This window comes from Sapajus apella, unplaced genomic scaffold (assembly GCF_009761245.1).
Source record: "Sapajus apella isolate SASKATOON/1434 unplaced genomic scaffold, GSC_monkey_1.0 scaffold17, whole genome shotgun sequence".
NCBI lineage: Eukaryota > Metazoa > Chordata > Mammalia > Primates > Cebidae > Sapajus > Sapajus apella.
Window position 1 is genome coordinate 18804468 of NW_022436957.1, and position 21316 is coordinate 18825783.

The 21316-nt window shown below is 36.4% G+C and overlaps 1 long non-coding RNA gene and 1 pseudogene across 2 annotated transcripts in view; one reads left to right on the top strand and one right to left on the bottom strand.

Moving 5' to 3' along the window:
• The window catches only part of LOC116556766, a 363628-nt gene that overhangs the window by 73849 nt on the left and 268463 nt on the right, over positions 1–21316 (bottom strand). The gene's annotated exons all lie outside the window — the stretch shown is intronic.
• On the top strand, positions 14264–15493 carry LOC116556762 (annotated as a pseudogene). The gene has a single exon (XR_004271150.1). The product of XR_004271150.1 is annotated as a 28S ribosomal protein S18c, mitochondrial pseudogene (transcript).

The following is a 21316-nucleotide window of genomic DNA, read 5'->3' on the forward strand; positions in this document are numbered from 1 at the left end:
AACTTAATCTGTCCTCTAAGTGACAAATGCTTTTCTTTTCATTGTATACAGGAACATGCTCACACCATCACAAGCTTAGAGATAGACTTTGGCAGGAATCTGCCTGTCTTTTGGGTTAAACAGACATTCCAATTAGTAGCTGGATTTGGGCTCCTTGTCATGTGACCTGTGTGTGACAGCCATTTAGCACAATGACTTCACCTTCTTCAGTCTTGAGCTGTAGCAAGAAAGGAGTAGGGCAATTGAAGTATTATTTTAAATAGTGCCACTATCATCAAAGAAATTTAATAGATTCATAGGCTGTTACAAAGCCTATATATATTTCACACAGAAGGTCATGATAGTAATTCCTAAAGGACTCTGTCTTTCCTTTATGAAGTTTCTTTTTCCCCTCAGTCACACAGAGAGAAAAAAAGAGCATGAATAGAGAACATACACTTTACTCCAAAAGGCAGTTCCTAAAACACAGCTCATGGTAGGTTAGTAAAGGTTAGGGCTTTAATTTTTTTTCTTAATTTCAAATTTTAAAATGTCACAACAAAAAGTATTACCACAACTTACAAATAACAAAGATGATCTAGCGTCAATGGGTAAATGGGGTCTGGGGGGTGAGACAGGGCCACCAGTAACTATAATTTCAGGCTGCTTTGTAGTGTTATGCTTTTATGCTTTCTATCCAAGGTGACTGATATAATTGATTATCTGAACAGAGTCTAGCGAGATTAATAAAAAATAAATGCTGCCTTTTCCACATGATATATGTCCTCCATTGAATTTAAAAACTGTTGTTTCCATAGTTTTCTTCTTCTGACTACCTTAGAAGGTTGACCATGGGCTTTCTTCTAGGTCAAATTCTACTGTCTGTGACCCTGACACTACACTACAGTTGCCTTTCTCAGGCCTCTACTCTGAGCTACTCTTGCCTAGAAACAGTTATAAACTCATAGTGTGTAGGAAAGTACTACCTTTCCAGAAAATCATGAAGTTTCACTGTATTTCTAATTTTAATGCCAACAATGGCTTTCCTGAATGAGGAGGGCCAGGTGATCAATAGCAAATTAAGATACAGAAAAAAGAAAAGTTTTATAGCACATTGCATGTGGGTCAAAGAAGGTACATATTTGATATTCCAAATGCTTGATCACAAATCAGAACATCTGGGTTCTAGTATGAACTCTGCTATTGATCTATAACTCCAAGTATGCTATTTACTTTCCCTAGACCATTTTTTTTAAATCTTCAAATTAAAAGTAACTATACCAGTCTTTATATTCGGTTAAGGAAATTCACTTCTTCATGAATAATAGTGGCTACCCTGATTTTTTTCTCTTTGTATATCAATGAATTTTTCTCCCTAGATATCTGAAGAACTGTGATTACTTAAAAATTATTTCTTTATTCTTAAGCACAATGAGTGATTCAAAATATATCTGTGTCATTAATTGTGAATAATTTTTCCTGCTATGAAGTGTGTTTCTTTAAGTTTCAAGGGATTATTTTTTCTTGCTCCAGATTTTATATGGAAGTTTTCTTTTCAGTTGTGCCTTTCTCATTTATGTATAAGCTACTAACCTGTGCTTAGTTCTCAATTTGCTTACTTATTCAATATCCTTTTACCTCTTACTCTTTTGTATCTTCCTATCTTTGTAGTTCTACTTGAACATGCTTAATATTCTTTGTGAATTCTTCTTCAGCATGAACAATTTGGAATACTTTCTTATGTATCCTAGTTTGCATTTTATTCAAGATTAGGTTCTTCTGGTTTTGCTCTTCCTGGCTCTTTTCACTCATTTTTTCCCCTCTTTCTTTTACTGATTTTTGTTCTCTATTATTGTTGCATTATATTATCATAGCTTCCATATTATTTTTATCTGTCTCATACTTAATATTTCATACTTTTTTGTGCAGATATATTTCTGAGTGAATTATCCTTGACACCATTCATACCTTATTTCAGGATTTTTTTTTAATACTGCTCATCCAAGCTTTAATTTGAGTGTTTTCAATCCTTTCTGAGTTTACGAAAATGGAGGAATAGTCAACATTTCAATAGAACTCTTTTAAACAGTTGTGAAATTTGAGCTCTGCTTTCTCTTCTGAAAACCTGTACCAAGTCCCAGTCCACCCAGCTTGCTCTCTGAACTCTATCTCTGCTAGATAACCATCACTTTCTAGCTCCACTGGAAACCCATATCCTTAAAGCTAAGTAAACAATTTATGCCAAAATTCAAGTGAACTTAATCATACATGAGCAATCAATCAAATCACTCCTATTTATTTCAGGTACAATACCTTCAAATCCAAAAACAAAGAAAAGTAACTTCAGCCCCCCCAGTAAAATCCTTTGTTTTATTTAGTAGAGTGAGTTTAAACTTGACCACAGAAAACACCTTCAAAGAGGCATTAATGTTGGAAAATGCTAGATCTGAGGTATAGAATCAGATGCATGATTTCCTAAGTTATCCAAAACTTGGGAATTCACTCCACCTCCATCAAAATTCCTTGTTATGGATACATTTTAACTTTAGAAAGAATGTGAGCCCATTCTTTTTAAGTTTTTTATACTATGTATTTCTAAATTTCATATAACACCATAATTTATGCTGGGAATGATATGAATAGTAGCAGTGGTATATTGGCAAATGTTTAAAAACTAGCCCACTTGGAGACGAAGAGGGGAAAACCACAATTGATTGTTAATTTCCACAGTGGTATAAATACTCTCACCACAGCTAATTTCAAGTTACCAATATAATGTCACTAGATATGGAGGTGGAAATATATGTGCCACAATTCAGTTCTCACAAGGTGATGAGAACCAGTTCCAGCACACTACTGTGTGCTTCAAATATAATATTGCAAGTACTTCAAGAATCGTTTAAACATATGCAAGATTAGCCCTACCTGGCCCACATTGCCATTCAGTTCTGTTTTGAAGGAAGCAACATTGTTGGAAGCTAAAGTAAAGAAACAGAAACACTTTCTGTCCCCAAGTGAGTTTGGAATAATATCTTCTATCCAAAGCCTGCAAATATTTTAAGCCCAAATAATAGCAGTTTTGCCCTTTAGAATTTCTTTTTTACAAAGTACTTCAGGTACTAGTATGAGCAGCACTATCAAAATGTAAACTTTTATTATAACTTTTAACTTCTGAAATTACAGTTATTAACGAGGATTATACAAATATCTTTTATAAGTTAAGGTAAAGCCTACATACAATTAAACCCAAGCCACCATACGAATAAATAAGTTGATACTCCAAGGTTATTTCATATACTGTTCAATGACAACTGCAGCTGTGCCACTATTGATAAAGTGCTGCTGTGAAATTAATATAATGTGTTAGGAAAAATGCTATGTGCAGTTCTTGGAGATGCAGAAATCTGAGTGTGTGGTAGAGAAAAAGAAAGGAATAGCAGAGAATAGTCTAAAAGAGAACATTTAGATTTTTTTTTAGAGTGATGGAAGCCCAGCTGCTCATCTGGAGTCACTAGATGCCTTGACTACTCATCCCAGATGCTGTGCAAATAGTTATGCCATGCTATTTAAAGGTTGAGTGAAGGCACTGTGTTTTTAGGAATGCTCCAAAGACAGACATACTCTTATTCCTATGAGATGTCAGGTGTTTTTTGTTTTTTTGTTTTGTTTTTTTTTTTTTTTTTTTGTATTAGACACTATACCTTTAAGGTTGACACATTTGTCAGTTAACACTTGGAAACTTGAAAGGGAGAGCCAAGAATTCTGAGGCACCGAAGACAGGACAGTTAAGTTTTAATTAGGATATAAAAGAAGATGGGAATTTATATTGGACCTGGAAAAATGTCCAGTTGAGAGGGTTATACAAATTATTTACAAATAAATCAAAAAATATATTTATAGCTGGACATCATTTAGGTTCAGTGGCCTTCATTTATCAAATTGTTTTACCAGGATGGGAGAATGCAGTCAAGACACAAAAAGAAGCTACTGGATAAAAGAATAATTGGACAGAGTGAGGAAGGGGGTACAGAGGGGCAGAACGAGCCAAAGAAAGACTGTTGTGGAAAACATCCATTTTCCAAATTTTTGCTTCCATTTGCCTCTTCATGTATTGTTTTCTTAGCAATCTTTGGAGAAGTGCCATAGGATATTTTCATCCAGTTCCTGATGGAAAATAAAGACTGTCTTCACTAATTCTTCAAATAACAAACAAAATAGCAACTTAATATGACCCCAAAGGAATGAAAACATAGCTTAAAAAATAAAACATGGTTCAATACTAACATAATTGAGTTTTAAAGAAAGTTAAATTAATAGAAAATTCAGTGGTAAAGCTATCCATACATTTGCATGTCATTCCCTTCGCCTGAAACAGCCCCCTTGCTTCCACATCTCTAAAGCATGCCTACTCTTCAGTTCTAAGTTTAAATCCTACTTCATCCATGAAGTCTTCCCCAAATACTCCAATCATGTTTCCTACCCAACTGCATAGTGCTCAATGTCTCTGTAAAATATTTGACGTTCATCCTTATTTTGTGTAGTATTTCTACTGATCATTCACTATGTGTCAAGTACAGTATTTATCAACTTCACATATTTTATCAGATTGAATCTTTGCATGTACCCTGTTATCCAGTTTTGAGTATGTACATTTGATATAGAAGAGAGCAGAAATTAAGGGAGGTGAACTGGACCACAAGAAAATGGGAGAAGGTGATAAATGCAGCTTAGATATACTGCAATGTTTATGTTCTTTCTACTGATACCTATACTATGCATGCTTCTCATTTCCCTCAAGTAGACCATACACCTCTTGAAAGAAGGAACTATGTATCATATCCCTTCCTTGCACCTCTCTATTACTATTCTACATCATCTTGAATGACAAAAACCATATAATATCATGCATATGTTTGAGAAAAACAAGAACAATGAGATATCATATAGGGGTATCGATGAGTAGATTTCTACAAGTATTCCAGAGTATTATTCCTGAGGAACTCAAAATTTAGCAAAAGGATACATAGTTCATAAAAATATTAGGAACAATTTGGTGCCAGTCTTTCTCTGTTTCCATACCATAATGCCAATTTGTGACTTGGTTAAGACGTTCGCTTTCTCATACAGTAATACCGAAAGCAAGTGACTGGGAAAATTGATTAAGAGAGGGGGTTATCAATGGCATGAAGGAGCCTAACACAGATACACGTCTGGCTGCCTTTTATTAAAACAAACTGAAATTGTGAATCTTCAAGTGATTACAATGCAAATGGAAACACTTTGCAGTTTCCTTGAATATATAATGAAGGATTACCCTCATACCCACATTTAGATCCTGCAGTGTGCATAACATTGAGGAAAGGCCAGGAAAGTGACAACTCCTTAATTAGTTAGTGCTCAGTGACAAATTGGGGAAAGTTGCTCTGGAATCTGTAGAGAAGGAGGAGATGGTAGATTGTTTAAAAGTCTCTCTCTCTTCTCTATTATATGTTTCACAAAGCATGTGTTTTCATTTCATTGTTAAAGATGTACAAACCCAAAGAAATGAGATTCACTAAATACCATGCTAAAAACCAAATGAAGGGTTTTGCTTCATTTAGTACCTGAATCAACACTACTTTACCTATCAAGGCAGACCTGAAATTTCCTTTTACCAATTTTTCTTCTGATATGAGAAAAGCAATTAGAACCAACTACCAAATTTTATTCATCAGTGCCCTGGTAGGCAAGCTGTTTGAAAAAACATATTTTAAGTAATTTTCTTTAAAATGTTATCCTGTAAACAGTCACACCCTCCTTCTAGAGTTATGGCTCAAATTATTTATTGAATCACATCAAATGCCATAGTGAATTTAGTAATGATAGCTGTATATAATAATTGCATGCTACATTGCCTCCATTGGAAACCATGGTAACTGATCAGTTACTGTTTCAGCCTCCCGCCATAGCTGAGAATAGCACAGAGGAAAAATATACCCATCATCACACAAATTCAATCTGCAGATAAGCTTGGAGGGAGGGCTACATTTGGCCATTTCATCCTTTTATTGTCCCATTTAGGACTGTCCTAGACTATGCTAGGCTTGATTCTTCCCCAGAGCCTTTGCATTTACTCTTCCTCCTATCTGGAATGCTCTCCCTCTATTCTTTACATAGCTGATTCCATCTTGTCACTCATGATTGAGCTTAAATGTCATCTCAGAGAAGACTTCCCTGACTGCCTGACCCCAAGGACTAAACTAGTTCCCTCCAATTCTCTGTCACCTGGAGAGCACTTATAATTTTCTGAAATAATTTTGACATGTGTTTATTTACATGTATATTACCTTTACACATAATGTGCTGTGTAATATATAACTCCTGGGTTATTATCTCCTTGAGAACAGTCACCTTGTCTTTCTTATTCTCAACAATAATCTTAACGGTTATCTCCTTCTCCAACACTACACACAGTCTTTCCCCCGCAAAACAAATAAAAGGCAATACTTTGATAGATATGTATATTTCAATGAAAGATACGCATTAGATTCTACACAAATATCTGGTCAATGAGAAAAAAGAAATGGAAAAGATGAATCAATAAAAAAAAAAAGTCCCTTTTCCAAGTGGCATTCCTCCAAATACTTGAGGAAAATTATCCTGCCTTATTTGCAACTCTTCTCAAAGCTACATAATTTCTTCCATTCTTCTTCTTAGATCTGTTTTCAACATATCTGAACACATCTTTATGTGTCTTGGACTTCTCAGTTTATTAATATTTCATCTTAAAATCTGGCATAAAAAAACAAGTCAGATTTTTCCAATGTGATACAACCAGTGCAGATATGGTTACTGACAGACATAATCAAAATAACTTCATCCTGTGAGGCCTGCGTAAGCCACTAGTCAACCAGCCACCCTCCTGAGATGCTATGTTGTTTCTACAGTGGTAAACTGAGGCAGGTGTGGTACTACTTGTCCCTATAGTGGTAATCTGAGGTGTGATACAATGCAGTGCTTCTCCAATTTTACTATTCAGACACTTCCCCTTAGGATCCCTTAGGATCTTCCTTCTCAGATATATTTCAACTCTGCTATAAAATGACTGGCAATGAGATCAAGCCTCTCTTAAAATGAAAATTCTGATTCAGTTGGTTTGGGGAGAAGGCCAAGATTCTACTATTTCTAGTAAGCTGCTGGTCTACAGGCATTATTTTGAGTGGCAAGTGCTACTGGAATGCTGAACCTGGAAAAAGAGAATCCAGTTTGAATTGAAGCCTTAACATTTAATAACAGTATACAGGTGAACATCTTAATGGGTTTTCTTATCTATAAAGCACAAATAAATAGAACTGTCTTAGAGGGAGATTTTTTAAGAGTTAAATAAGATAATTAACATGTTGGCACATAGTAGGAATGTAATGAATATTATCTCAATGAATGGCCTTCTATCAGTGGAAGTTGGCAGTTCATATTGAATATATAGTCTGAAAAAGAACTAGCATTTTTTCATAGAAATGGCTTCTAGGCAAAATTTCCTCTCATCTAGCATTTGTACATTTGATTTTTTTTCTGAACCTAAGTACAGGATTTAACATTTATAACTATTAAATTTCATCTTGTTAGCTTTGGCCAGCATTCCAACCTGTCAAGATTGTTTTGAATTAAGATTCAGCTACTCGATGTATTAGCCATTGCTCCAAGCTTTATGTCATCTGCAAATTTGATAAGTATGCCTTCTATGTCATTATACATATCGTTAAAATGTTGAGTAAGACAAGACCAATGGCTGAGATATTCTACATTTTATTTGTTTTGAAGGAAAGACTACTCATGGGGTAGGGGGAGAAGCTGAGATTGTTTGACAAACTACAAATCTATTTAACTGAATATTATCCAGTCTACCTTTCTCTTATTTTTCCCTATATAGATTCCATAAAATAGTTCTATGACATTGATGAATTAAATGAAAACACATTATGCCTATGGAATTTTACCTTTCCATCTAAAACTCAAAACAAAAAGTGAAACAAGATTAGTTTTGCATAAGATATTCTTGGTGAACCTAAACTATCTCCTAGTAATCACCATGTTCTTTTCTAAGCATTCAGTCACAGTCTGCTAACAACCTACTTTGTAATTTCAACAAGCAAGAATTCATGTTGTAGTCATTGGTTGCATATGCATTCTCTGACTAGAGACTGTTAGACACATTTTCCCCAAATTCTCAAGAATGTTTCATACATGTTTATCATATGCAAACACCTTTTCCTTACCCTTGTAGGTAATTCATATCGTTCTGAAGATAGATTCATTTAAAACAGGCAGGCATGCCTTATTCCTTACATATCTCAGCATTTACTTCCCTCTTGATCATTTTTATTCTACTCTCTCTCTCTGTTTTTAGTCCCATTTTCCTCAAAATAAAAGATAAATCTAACATAACAATTGAGTAATTCTGATCATTGTTTCTTCTGTAATTCATCTTTCTTTTGGGAATACCCTGTAAAAATCCATTCTGATGAGAGTTCTCCCTTTGCAGCCATAATAGTTTTTGTATGTGGCTGCCCCTCCAGCAACATGTGGTACACCCCCATCTTATCTTACTTATATTTTAACTGTTTTAAAACCATTGGTAATGAAATAAAACATTTCTTTTCTTTTTTGTCAACATTTTTGGAATAGTGATCTTCTTTATTTAAAGAAAAGTTTATTTTCCTGTTTTGATCATTATAAAACTACACCTTCCCCACTCATATTTTTGCATGATTCATACATAATGAATCAGTTAAAACAAATTGGATTCTTAATTTATTTGAGATGCCCTGATTTTCCAGCAAAACGAAACAAACTCAATCACCTCCTACAGACATGTGCGCACACGCATAAAAACATGAACACACATCCTGGCTTCATCAAGTTCCCTGGTTCTCTACTAGTCTTATCATGTCTTCAAAGGTCCCTTTTTAACAGCCTGCATGCTAAACATCAATTCCCTAGGTGACACTGGCCCCTTCTGAAACCCAGTGATGAGGTCATAAAGGAACAGAGATTAACCCTACTTGTGACTGCTTGGGAGATGGAGGTTCAAACATGATTTTTGCTAGCCTCAACAGAGAACCAAGGAACCTGACATAGCTAGTTAGTTGTATATGTGTGTATGTCCATGTGTGAGATGGTAATGTTAGTTTTGTTTCGATGGCCAAGTAGGGCAACTCAAATAAATTAACATATCTATTTATTTTAACTGATTAATTTAATAGAAACATGATTGTATATAGCTATGAACAGGAAAAGTTATAGTTTTACAATGTGGACTCAGAGCAAAATGGTGGCTAGCCAAAGGCCACACTGTTTGTAAGACATGGAGGCTGGATGCCACCTTGGCTTATGGGACTCCAAAAATCATGTGGACATAAGATACAAGTACTGGCAGTGGATAGGTAAGGAAATACAGAAAGGCAAAGGTGCATGGGAGTTTAGATGATGTAGAGAAACATATGAAGAGTGGTGCTTTATTTTTTTCAAAATACTTACGCTCACGTTCACAATGTCTCTTCCCTTGTTAGTATCTCAAAGTTGTCCTAGGTGCTAAATTTTCCTTCTAACCTTTAGAGACCAGAGGTCTTAAGAAGTTTGGGAAGGATCAAGAAAACAAGGCCGGGCACAGTGACTCACGCCTGTAATCCCAGTACTTTGGGAGACCAAGGCGGGTGGATCATGAAGTCAGGTGTTCAAGACCAGCCTGCCGACATAGTAAAACCCGCCTCCACTAAAAATATAAAAAATTAGCCAGGCGTGGTGGTGCGTTCTTGCAATCCCAGCTACTCAGGAGGCTGAGGCAGGAGAATCACTTGAACCTGGGAGGCAGAGGTTGCAGTGAGCCAAGATTGCGCCACTACACTCCAGCCTGGGTGACAGAGTGAGACTCCAACTCAGAAGAGAAAAAGAAAATGAGCTTAGATGATACATAACCAGCAGCCATCCACCCACGAGAAATTCCAATCACCATACAGAAGTATTCCATGAAATCTGTAGTTGCTATTTTCACAGCTGCCCTCTACCTGGCACCGATAAAGCTTGGACTGGACACTACAATTTTTCCACACATGCCTCAAAAGAACCAAATGCTTCCACCACCTTGCCTTTCAAAAGAGTTCCTTGGCCATGCTATATGGTGCTTGCTTCTGCCTTCCCAATCTCCAGTGTTAATATATCCCCTTGGCAGACATGAAGAATACCAGCTACAAGTGAATCCGGGTAATGTAGCATTTAACATCCCTGTCTTTGGGGCACTGGAAGGCAACTAGAGGCAGTTAAGAGTGGTGTTGAGCAAGTCTGCTTGGTGATACATAATAGGGAACTACTTTTTAGATTCCCACCCTTTTTAACAAATTCATGTCTTCTGCAAACTCAGGAGATTATTCCTGAGTGCATTCCCTAAGGAAAGGTGTTCAGAACTAGTGCCATCTCAAGGTGTTTGTTCTCTTCTAATATAGTTACAAAGCAATGAATGCTCAGGGTATACGTCATCGGTCTTGTATTTTTCCTACAACTTGTTTCCACAGCAATTAAAAGCTTGAGGTTATTTCGTTGTGTTTTTCATGTTTACAAAAATACTGGTGGTGTTGAAAGGACAGATGAATAGGCTCTCTAAGTGTGGCACAGAAACCAAGGGCAGAACTTTCAATTCCACAAAGCAGCTCACAAATTCTCCTTTATTGCCAGCACAATCTGCCTCTGGCTTTAAAAACAATAACTGAATCTTTTCATTTTTCTCTCTTAAAAAAAAATGTGTTCCTGTTCTCAAAGAGACAAATTATCATTTTTTCCTATGCTTCCAATAATTTATTAATCTCAGAAGCCAATTATTAGAAGGAAGAGGATATCACAGAAAGAAAACATGAACTATAGATTTGGGAGATAAATGAACAGAGGGAAACTCAAGGGTATTTTAAAGTTACTACTGATTTCTTCACCAGTGTGAAAAACCAAAGGTTTACAATTCCTAAATTAAGGCCTTGAGGTAACATTAGAACATTTTATATTTATCTGTACAAGTGGACATTGTATATTTATCAGCCACTTGTGTGGGTGACTCCTAAAATTACCACTAAAAAGAAGATTTATACTTTAGGAGTCTCTCTTGCCTCTGTTTGAGCCCTAAGATATCATGGTCAATGGCACCATCCTAAAATCTATTTTTACCAGCTATAATTGTTAAGGAATAATTTCCTAGGTATAATTTTTACACAGAAATAGCACAAAATTAATATAACAATTTGATGATTTTGTACATATGTATAAACTCATGTTACCATCATAATCCAGGTTATAAATATATTCATCACCCCCAAAAGTTTTCTTGTCTGCCTTTGTGGTTTTGTGCATGGAGGAGAGTAAGAACACTTAATATGAATTTACCCCTCCTAACAAATTTTAGATACATAATACCTTATTGTTAACTATAGGTACTGTGTTGTATAGCCAATAAGGCCAAAATTCTTGTATTGTGTATGCATCTATCCATACGGCTCCAGAATTAATGGGTGCCTCCTCCACTTGCTTGCCCTTTAAAGATGCACAGAGCTAGCCATGCCTTGTAGAGGAATTATTTGGCCAACCCACTTCCCCTTGCTTGGAACCAACCATGAAATAATTAGAACACTGCCTTATCCTTTTCCATTATGTTTCTGGAAATTAGGGCAAAATAGGAGGCTAGAGGAAGCATAAAATAAAAGCTAGACTTCAGGACACAGGAAAGCTTAGAGAATAACTGTTTCGGGTGTCCTCTGATCAATGCCATTTAATCTGGCACCTTTTGGTTTGTGCATCTGTTCATGATCCCGATTCTTTATATTCTTGCTTAATCCTGGATCCTTCTCAGAATACTTAGTCTAGCTTTAGAGAAAAAGCTTAAGCAATTAACTACATTGCAATGTGGAATGTGGTCAATACCTAAAACATGTACAGGTAAAGCACTATATATAGGAATTCAGAGAGGTTACTATATATGCTTGAATACAAGGCAAGTCATTTTTCTACAAATTACCTCTCCCTTATATTGCATTCCTCATACATTGTGTCACACTACATGTTCCATCAATAAATATACTTTGAACAACAAACTACTATTCCAGAAAAACATATTAGCCTAAACACAATCTCAGGTAGACAAGGTACTCAAGGCCTTAATTTGGGAATTGTAAACCTTTGTTTGTTCACATTGGTGAAGGAAATCAGTAATAATTTTAAAGTACCCTGGAGTTTCCCTCTGCTCATTTATCTCCCAAATCTATAGTTCATGTTTTCTTTCTATGATATCCTCTTCCTTCCTTGGGTCTCTTACTTCAGGGTACATCAGAATCAACTGGAGTGTTTTTTAAAATACAGATTGCTGAGCCCCATCCTAAAACTTTGAGGTCTAGAGTGAGGCTGAAGCATTCATAGTTCTAACAAATACCCAAGTAATGCTCATGCTGCTAGTCTGAGGACCTTATTTTGAGAACCACTGCTCTACTAATAATGGTTTCAAATCAGTGGTTCTAAACTCTTGTTGCACATTACAATTCTCTGGGGAGATTTCACAAACTAAAATTCCAAGGCTGCATCCCAGATCAATCAAATTAGAACACTGGGGAGAGGACCTCAGGGTGCCTTGCTTATAGTTTTTATGCTCTTCAAGTAACTCTAGGCTCCAGCTAGGGTTGAAAACACCTGTTTTAAATCAGTATCAACCAATTTCAGCTAAAATAATCAGGGTATTTTCCTATATTACAAGTCACTAAGAAAAAATAATAATTAGTTTTTTAAAGAGGAAAACATACTTGGCCTAAACTCAGTAAATAATCTTAGGGTATGTGGCTTTACATGTGCAAATGATGATATATGGTTCATTTGTGGAAATCACTAATATATGCCTAAAGGAAAGAATGGAAAATAAAGAAATGAAACACTCTTCTAATCATACAGGATTTTTGCAGCTTGAGTTAAAGCTTCTAGTAGCAGCATTACAGGAAGTGGTATATTTGGGACAACATAAGTGAAAGCAAAGATAGCGTCTTCTGGAAAATCATGTTGGAGAACCAAAATGAGTGATCTTAGTGATCATAAAGATAATGATACTGAAGGCATAGGTGCCACATTTGAGTAACATTGTTTTAAAAAAGTGAAAATAGCACAAAGCAATATTTCTAAAATAACTGAGGTTTTATAAATGTGATTTTAAATATGCATGTGTAACTTTTTGATACATTTGATATTGTCAGTAGACTATATATACGTGTGTGTGTGTGTGTGTGTGTGTGTGTGTGTGTGTATAGTCATGTGGATTGGTCAAATGTATTGAGTACTAGCAATACAGATATGAAGCCATCGTTTAGAATCATCTTTGAAAGTGTATTTGAAATATATTCAAATATATTCTAAATATTTGAATATCTTCAAAATATATTTGAGTTGGCCAATTTTTTTTCTGAGACAGTGTTTTGCTCCTGTTGCCCAGGCTGGAGTGCAATGGCGTGATCTCAGCTCACTGCAATCACGGCATCCTGGGTTCAAGCGATTCTCCTGCCTCAGCCTCCCAAGTAGGTGGGATTACAGGCATGCACCACCATGCCTGGCTAATTTTGTATTTTTAGTAGAGATGGGGTTTCCCCATGTTGGTCAGGCCGGTCTCAAACTCCTGACCTCAGGTGATCTGCCTGCCTCCGCCTCCCAAAGTGCTGGGATTACAGGCATAAGCCACCGTACCCCGTCGGCCAATATTTTTTATTCTGTCCACTCATGAACTTGGATAACATCTCATGTCCAGTGATATAGAGAATTTTTGGCTAAAAGCATCAGGAATGTCTTCTGAAAGGGGTGGTATTTGAGCTAGCCTTCTTAAAATAAGTAGGCATTCATCAAATAACTAGAAAGTAGAAAGTTCTTCCAAACAGGAGAAACCACATGAGTTGTGGAATTGTGAAAAGAAAGCAAAAGGTGAGTAGTAAAAACGCCAAGATGAAAAAGTAATACACTGCTAAATGATGGTGACAACATCAAAAGATAAGGAAATTTTACTTTTATTCAGAGTATTTTCCAGATGATGCTTCCTCCAGTAACAGATCTCTGGAAACATCCTATTGCTCCTCACCCCTCTTCAGCCTTCACTTCTCTTCAGAAAAACTTGAAACTTTTGAAAATGATTCTAAATGATGGCTTAACATCTGTATTGCTAGTCCGCATCTGACATTCAAAAACTTTGTGTCATAGATTCCCATGAACAGTTAGAGATCTTAAAGCAGAAGATAACTTATCACATAAATTTAGTATTTCAATTATCTATTGCTATGTAACATGCATCCAAAAAATGCAGTGGTTTCTAAAATCAATATTATCTTTCATGATTGTTTATTAATGAAGTGTTTCTTCTGCCTCACACGGCATTGGCTAAGATACAGGGATATTTACAAAATTCAAAATGTTTACTGAGTTGTCAGCCAGAGGCTTTAGTTCTCCTGCAGGTGGGACTCTCCACATAGCTACTTGGGTTTCTTCACAATAAGGTAAATGGGGTCAAAGAATGACCATTCAGGACAGGAAGTGGAAGAAACACAGAACCATGGCCGCTATGGTTGCTGTTTGCGGTGGTCTAGGGAGGAAGAAGGTGACACAGCTGGTAACGGCTGCTATCAGCCTTACACATCCCAGGACTCACACAGTGCTGTGGAGAAGAGGATTTTCACAATATAAACAGATATCCAGCAATGAGGATCTGCCCATTCCAATGGAAAGCCCTTATAAAGAACCTCTTAAGAAATGTATTTTATGTGGAAAGCATGTAGATTATAAGAAGGTACAGCTTTTGGCTCAGCTTGTTTCACCATTTACTGGAGGCATTTATGGAAGGCACATTACAGGTCTTTGTGTGAAGAAAGAGAAAGAAATAACAAAAGCAATTAAGAGAGCTCAAATAATGGGGTTTATGCTAGTTACATACAAGGATCCTGCATATCTCAAGGACCCTAAAGTTTGTAACAGCAGATATCAGGAACAACTTCTATCATGTTACCACCAATAAACTTATTTTACAGCAAAGAATGACTATGCAAAAAGGTGAATGAGTAAGCTACAGATCTCTTAAGGCTCATCCATAGATGTTACGCAGTATCACTTGAGATGCATTCCATTCCAAACAGGTGAAAAAAAGCCGACTCTACCTTTCCTTAGAGGAGGGTCAAGATCACATTGCAAAGTGTATGTGGGATGTTAAATTTAGTTATGGCCATCTTTGAAAATACAATGTACCACACACACAGAAGTCGAGCCATTAACCAATAAGTGGGGATTTCAAGGGTTAGCAGTAAATGTGATGACAATATTGTATAAAATTATATAAATTATTACATTTAAAAATCATCTTAAAGCATAAAGAGAAATCGAAAATTAGCCCAGACTGAGAAGGTAAAGATCTTTACTATTCTTCATCAGGATGAGATAATATAGATAAAACCAGCTGCAATGTTGTCAGCTAAACAGTAGATGCTGGACCGTAATAATTCCAAGGAAGCAAAGTGGATCTGAGTTTTAATAAACAAATATATATATATTGACTTAATATATATTAAATATTTATATACAATTTTCTAGAAAATATTATATATATATACATTCATGTAATTTTCCAGAACACCTTTTGTGGTCATGTCTTTCTTATTCAACTTGATTGTGGTAGCATTGGTGATAGCAGCAGGAGGATAACAGTAGAATCTATTTCTTAAAATCATAACATTTTTATGGGGACTTCCAGTTTCCAATTCTGCACGTAAAGAATTTGGAAGTCACCACTTTGTCCTAACAAGTAAAAAGCTGAACAAACTGAAAACTCAACAATTCTTAGATCCGTAAGAGAAGTGTGGTCACAAGGCAAACTGCTGTCCCCAAGATTGAAGGGACATATAGGTGGATACAGAGAATTACAACATAGCAGAGCAGAAATCTTTTTGGGGACCAAAGCTGATACAGGAAAATCTGGACTGTAATTGACAATTGCTGTAGGCAGAGCATGAACAACTCTGAGAGTTAAGAACTCCAAGGTGGACTGGGCATGGTGGCTCAAACCTGTAATCCCAGCACTCTAGGAGGCCAAGGCGGGTGAATCACAAGGTCAGGAGTTCAAGACCATCCTGGCCAACATGGCAAAACCCCATCTCTACTAAAAATACAAAAATTAGCTGGACATGGTGGCATGCGCCTGTACTCCCAACTGCTCAGGAGACTGAGGCAGTAGAATCACTTGAACCCAGGAGGCAGAGGTTGCAGTGAGCCAAGATCATGCCACTGCACTGAGCCTGGGCAACAGAGCAAGACTTTATCTCCAAAAAGAAAAGAAAAGAAAAGCAAGGCAAAGAAAAGGAAAGGAAAGGAAAAAAAGAAAAGAAAGAGAAAAGAAAAGAAGCCACCTCTATAACATAAAAGCACAAGGTAAAGCAGCAAGTGCTGGTGTAGAAGCTGCAGCAAGTTATCCAGAGTATCTAGCTAAAATAATTGGTGAAAGTGGCTACGTTAAACAACAGATTTTCAATTTAGATTAAACAGCCTTATAGTAGACAAAGATGTTATCTAGGACTTTCATAGTTAGAGAGGAGAAGTCAATACACATATGAAAAGATGGTAACTTTAATCAGAGTTTTGTAGCTTTCCTCATATAGATTTTGTACATGTTTCCTTAGATTTATACCTAAGTATTTCATTTTTGTGGGTGCTAAAGCAAATAATATTGTGTTTTTAAACTTCAAATCTCACATGTTCATGGTTGGTATATAGGAGAACAATTAATTTTTGGATATTAAGCTTACATCCTGAAACCTTGCTATAATAGCTTATTAGTTCCAGAAGGATTTTGTCAATTCTTTCAGATTTTCAACATTGACAAACATGTTATCTACAAATAAGAACAGTTTTATTTCTTTCTTCTCAATCTATATATTTCTTATTTCCTTTTCTTTCCTTTTTGCTAGCTAGGACTTAGCGTATGGTATTGAAAATATCCTCCACATCATGTGTCATTAGGGAAAGGCAAATTAAAACAACAATGAGATACCAATATACATCTATGAGGATGGCTAAAACCCCAAACAGTAAAAACAGTAAATGCTCGCAATGATGTGGAACACAGGAATTCTCATTCTTTCTTGGTGGAAATGTAAAATGGCACAGCCACTTTGGAAGACAGTTTTGTGATTTCTTCCAAAACTAAAGATACTTTACTATACAATCCAGCAATCACATCACCTCCTTGTTATTTACCCAAAGGAGTTGAAAACCTATATCCATATAGAAACTTGTACACAGATGTTTATAGCAGCTTTATTAATCACCAAAACTTGGAAGCTGCCAAGATGTCCTTTAGTATGTGAATGATTAAACTGTGATACATTGAGCCAATGGAGTATCATTCATATGCTAAAAAGAAATGAGCTATCAAGCCATGGAAAGGCATTGAGGAAACTTAAATTCATATTACTAAGTGAAATAAGGCAACATTAAAAGGCTACAGACTATATTATTCTAACTATATGACATTCTAGAAAAGGCAAAACTATGGAGACAGTAAAAAGATCGGTGGGTTTCCAGGCGTTAGGGGCAAGGGAGGCGTGAATATGTAGAGTACAGAGGAATTATAGGGCAGTAAAAATACTGTGTGATAGTATAATGATGGATACATGCCATTAATACATTTGTTCAAATTCACAGAACGAATGTACAACACCAACGTAAACTATGGACTCTCAGTGATAATGATGTGTCAGTGTAGTTCATCAGTTGTAACCAATTTATCACTTTGGTGGGAGATGTTTATAACTGGGGAGACTATGCATATGTAGGGTATAAGGTTTATGAGATATCTCTGTATCTTTCTGTCAATTTTCTTGTGAACCTAAAATTGCTCTCAAAATTATCTTTTAAAAAATCATAACAGGCCGGGCATGGTGGCTCACATCCGTAATCCCAGCACTTTGGGAGGCCAAAGCAGGCTGATCATGAGGTCAAGAGATCGAGATCATCCTGGCCAACATGGTGAAACTCCGTCTCTACTAAAAATACAAAAATTAGCTGGGTGTGGTGGTGCACGCCCATAGTCCCAGCTACTCAGGAGGCTGAGGGAGGAGGAGGTTGCAGTGAGCAAAGATCATGCCACTGCACTCCAGCCCAGCTACAGAGGGAGACTCCGCCTCAAAAAAAAAAAGAAAAAATAGTAACAACTACCATTTACTGAATTATTCATCTATACTAAGTACTGGAAGCCATCATTTAATTCTCTTTCAACATTTAATTGTCACAACCACACTATGAGAAAAATACTACAACCTTAATTTTATAGAAAAGTAAAGCTTCAAGAGGTTGTACACTTTTCCTGAAGTATACAGCTAGCAACCCATAAAGATGGGGTTCTAGCTCAGGAGTTGACAGGTTTGTTGTTTTGTTTTCTGTAAAGGGCCAGACAGTAAACATGTTTGGCTTTGTGGGTCATCTGGTCTCTGTCACAACTAAACAAGCACTCTACTGTGCCACTGTAGCATGAAAGTGGCCAAAGATAATATGGAAACTAATGAGCAGGACTGTGTTTCAACAAACCATTATTTATAAAAATAAGCAGTAGATAAGATCTGGCCTGCAAGCTATAATTTTCTGACTCCTATTCTTGCTCAAGACTGATCTAAGCTTCTTGACTCCGATTTCATGAAAATATGTCTTTTATATTTTTACATCCCCATGCAACATCTAGCACACCGACCATGTTTGCCTAGGCACTCAAAAAATATTTGTTGATGGAATGACCAATAAATATGACTAATACTAAATACCAAAAAGTCAACTAATACTTATTGGGCATCTACTATTTCCTAGGCACTGTTATAATCACTTGATATATGTCACTGAACAAAACAGAAATCCTTGCCTATGAGGAGCTTAAAATTTATAAATCTCCAACTTGTATAGCATAATTATATGGGTTTCATATTACTGCCATCACAAATTACTGCCATCACAAACATAGTGGCTTAAAACAACACAATTCTGTTATCTTACTGTTTTGTAGGCGAGAAGTCCAACATGAGCCTCACCAGGCTAAAATGAAGGCATTAGCAGGGCTGTGTTCCTTTTTGGAGGATCTAGTGGAAGCTTTGTTTCCTCCCTCATTATGGTTCTTGGCAGAATTCATTCTCTAAACACAGTTCCCAGTGTCTCAGAACTAGCAACTTGGTGTTGAATCATTCTCCTGCTTGCATCTTTCTTTCTGACTACAGCCAGGAACTGTTCTCCAATTTTAATGACCTGTGTGATTAAATTAGGCCTACTTGGATAATCCAGTATAATCTCCCCATCTCGAGTTCTTTACTTTTAGTCACATTTGAAAAGTCTCTTTTGTCATGTAAAGTAACGTATTCACAGGTGCCAGAGATTAGGACATGGGCATCTTTTGGGGGACATTATTTTGTCTACCACAAATACCATCATAGAATTTCATATTAAATCTGATGAATTTGATCTTTGCCAATGGATCATACTTCTAGTGAGTCAATATATGATATAAATAATAAATTATGTAATTATAAATATAATTATAAATCAATATGTGTGATAATTCATTAATATCAGATAGAAAAAATTACACTTTCCCCAGCCTTGCTCAAATCTGTAGATTTGAGAATTGCTAATGCTCAAGCCAGTTCTAAATAATGCCAGCAGTTTTCAAAGACTCTTACCTAAAATTAAAAACATAAAAACAAGTCTTTTTATCATAAGCCTGATGTATCTTGAATGAAATCTACATTTTGAACACACACTGTACATTATTAGCTCCTGCCTAAAAATAAGATTCCTACATGTCATTGAACTGAAGCACTGTCCCTGCCCTTGCCATGTTAGCTCAGGCCACTTGACTGGGCCTCTGCCTTAGCTTTATGATTTGCCTTTCAGTCCCCTAACATCGACTAGAATTTTAGCTGCAAAGCTGTCATCTTCTCTGATCCTTACCAATCCCCCCTACTGCATTTACATCCCAGGCACTGGTCAGGTCTTCCTCCAACTGAGATGGACAATATCAATCATAATGCAAGACTTTTAGCTCCAGGAGAGTTACTCTCTGGTTTGCCCAACCTTTTATTCATTGACAGGATCTAAACTGGCCCAAATTCCCCTAAGCCACAACATTGAGGCTTGGTCTACTCATCACTCTAGCTTCTCAACCTTAGGCCTACCCTTAAAGCTAGCCTAGTTCCCAAAATACAACCCTATGTATATAATTTGTCTTCCTTAATGGCTCTACCATCTACCCATGGTCAAATTAAAAACCTTAGAGTAATATTCAATTCCACTCTGCCTTTATCCCCAACTTTAAGTCACCATATTGTACTGATCACCATGGAACAAAGCATAGAGAAAGAGGACTGGCAGGGGAAATAACAGTTTCTGTTAGAGAAAAAAGCCTACTTTTCACCCTGAGACATTCAGCAACCCTTGGCAATGAAGCACCCTCAGGTCAGGAGAGAATGTTCTTTATGATCTCTGGAATGAAAGGAGACTTTTGAAAGTTCTGCTTCTGGTTCAAGTAGAAAGAATATTAATCTTAGAGTTGTAAAGACCTGGTTTCTTTTATAGGCTTTGCTGCCTATTTTGATTATTTTTTCAACTAGGAAATGCAAATAACACCTACCTCATGGAGTTGTTTTGAAAATTAAATAAGGTAATGAGTATGAAAGCACTTTGTAAAATGCGTGTATCAGCTGTTATCATTATGATTATCCCACTAATGCCCCCCTGTCTCCACTGCAACAAATATCACAACTGTTCAGGGTAAGGAGTGAATATTATAAGCTAATCATTCAGATTCATTCAAAAGACCATTCATTTTTGTTTTATCATATTAGCAGAGGTTATTTTACTCTAATCCTGTCCATCAAGTTACATTTTGGACAGAGCTCAGTCTAATCCAACCTGCCAATATTTGGCTTGGCTCTACTTAAAGATTCATTCAACCACCTTCTCTGAAAGCACAAGCCAACATTTGTGTATGTTTGAATCATAAATCATATGCTAACAAGATGCCAAAAGCAGTCACCTCTTTTATGAATCAGTCATTGATTCCCAAGACTGAATTAGCCCTTTCTTCTTCTATTTTCCATCATATCTTGCCAACCCTGTGATAGCATTTGTAATATGGCATTATAATGGTGTCTTTGATATTCTACAAGAGATTGTGGCAACTCTAGGGTACAGATTTAGTCTTTTTATTCTCATTCATGACACAGTAGATAGCCAATACGTGTTTATTAAAACAAAGGAGGGAGTAGAAGGAGATCCACATTAT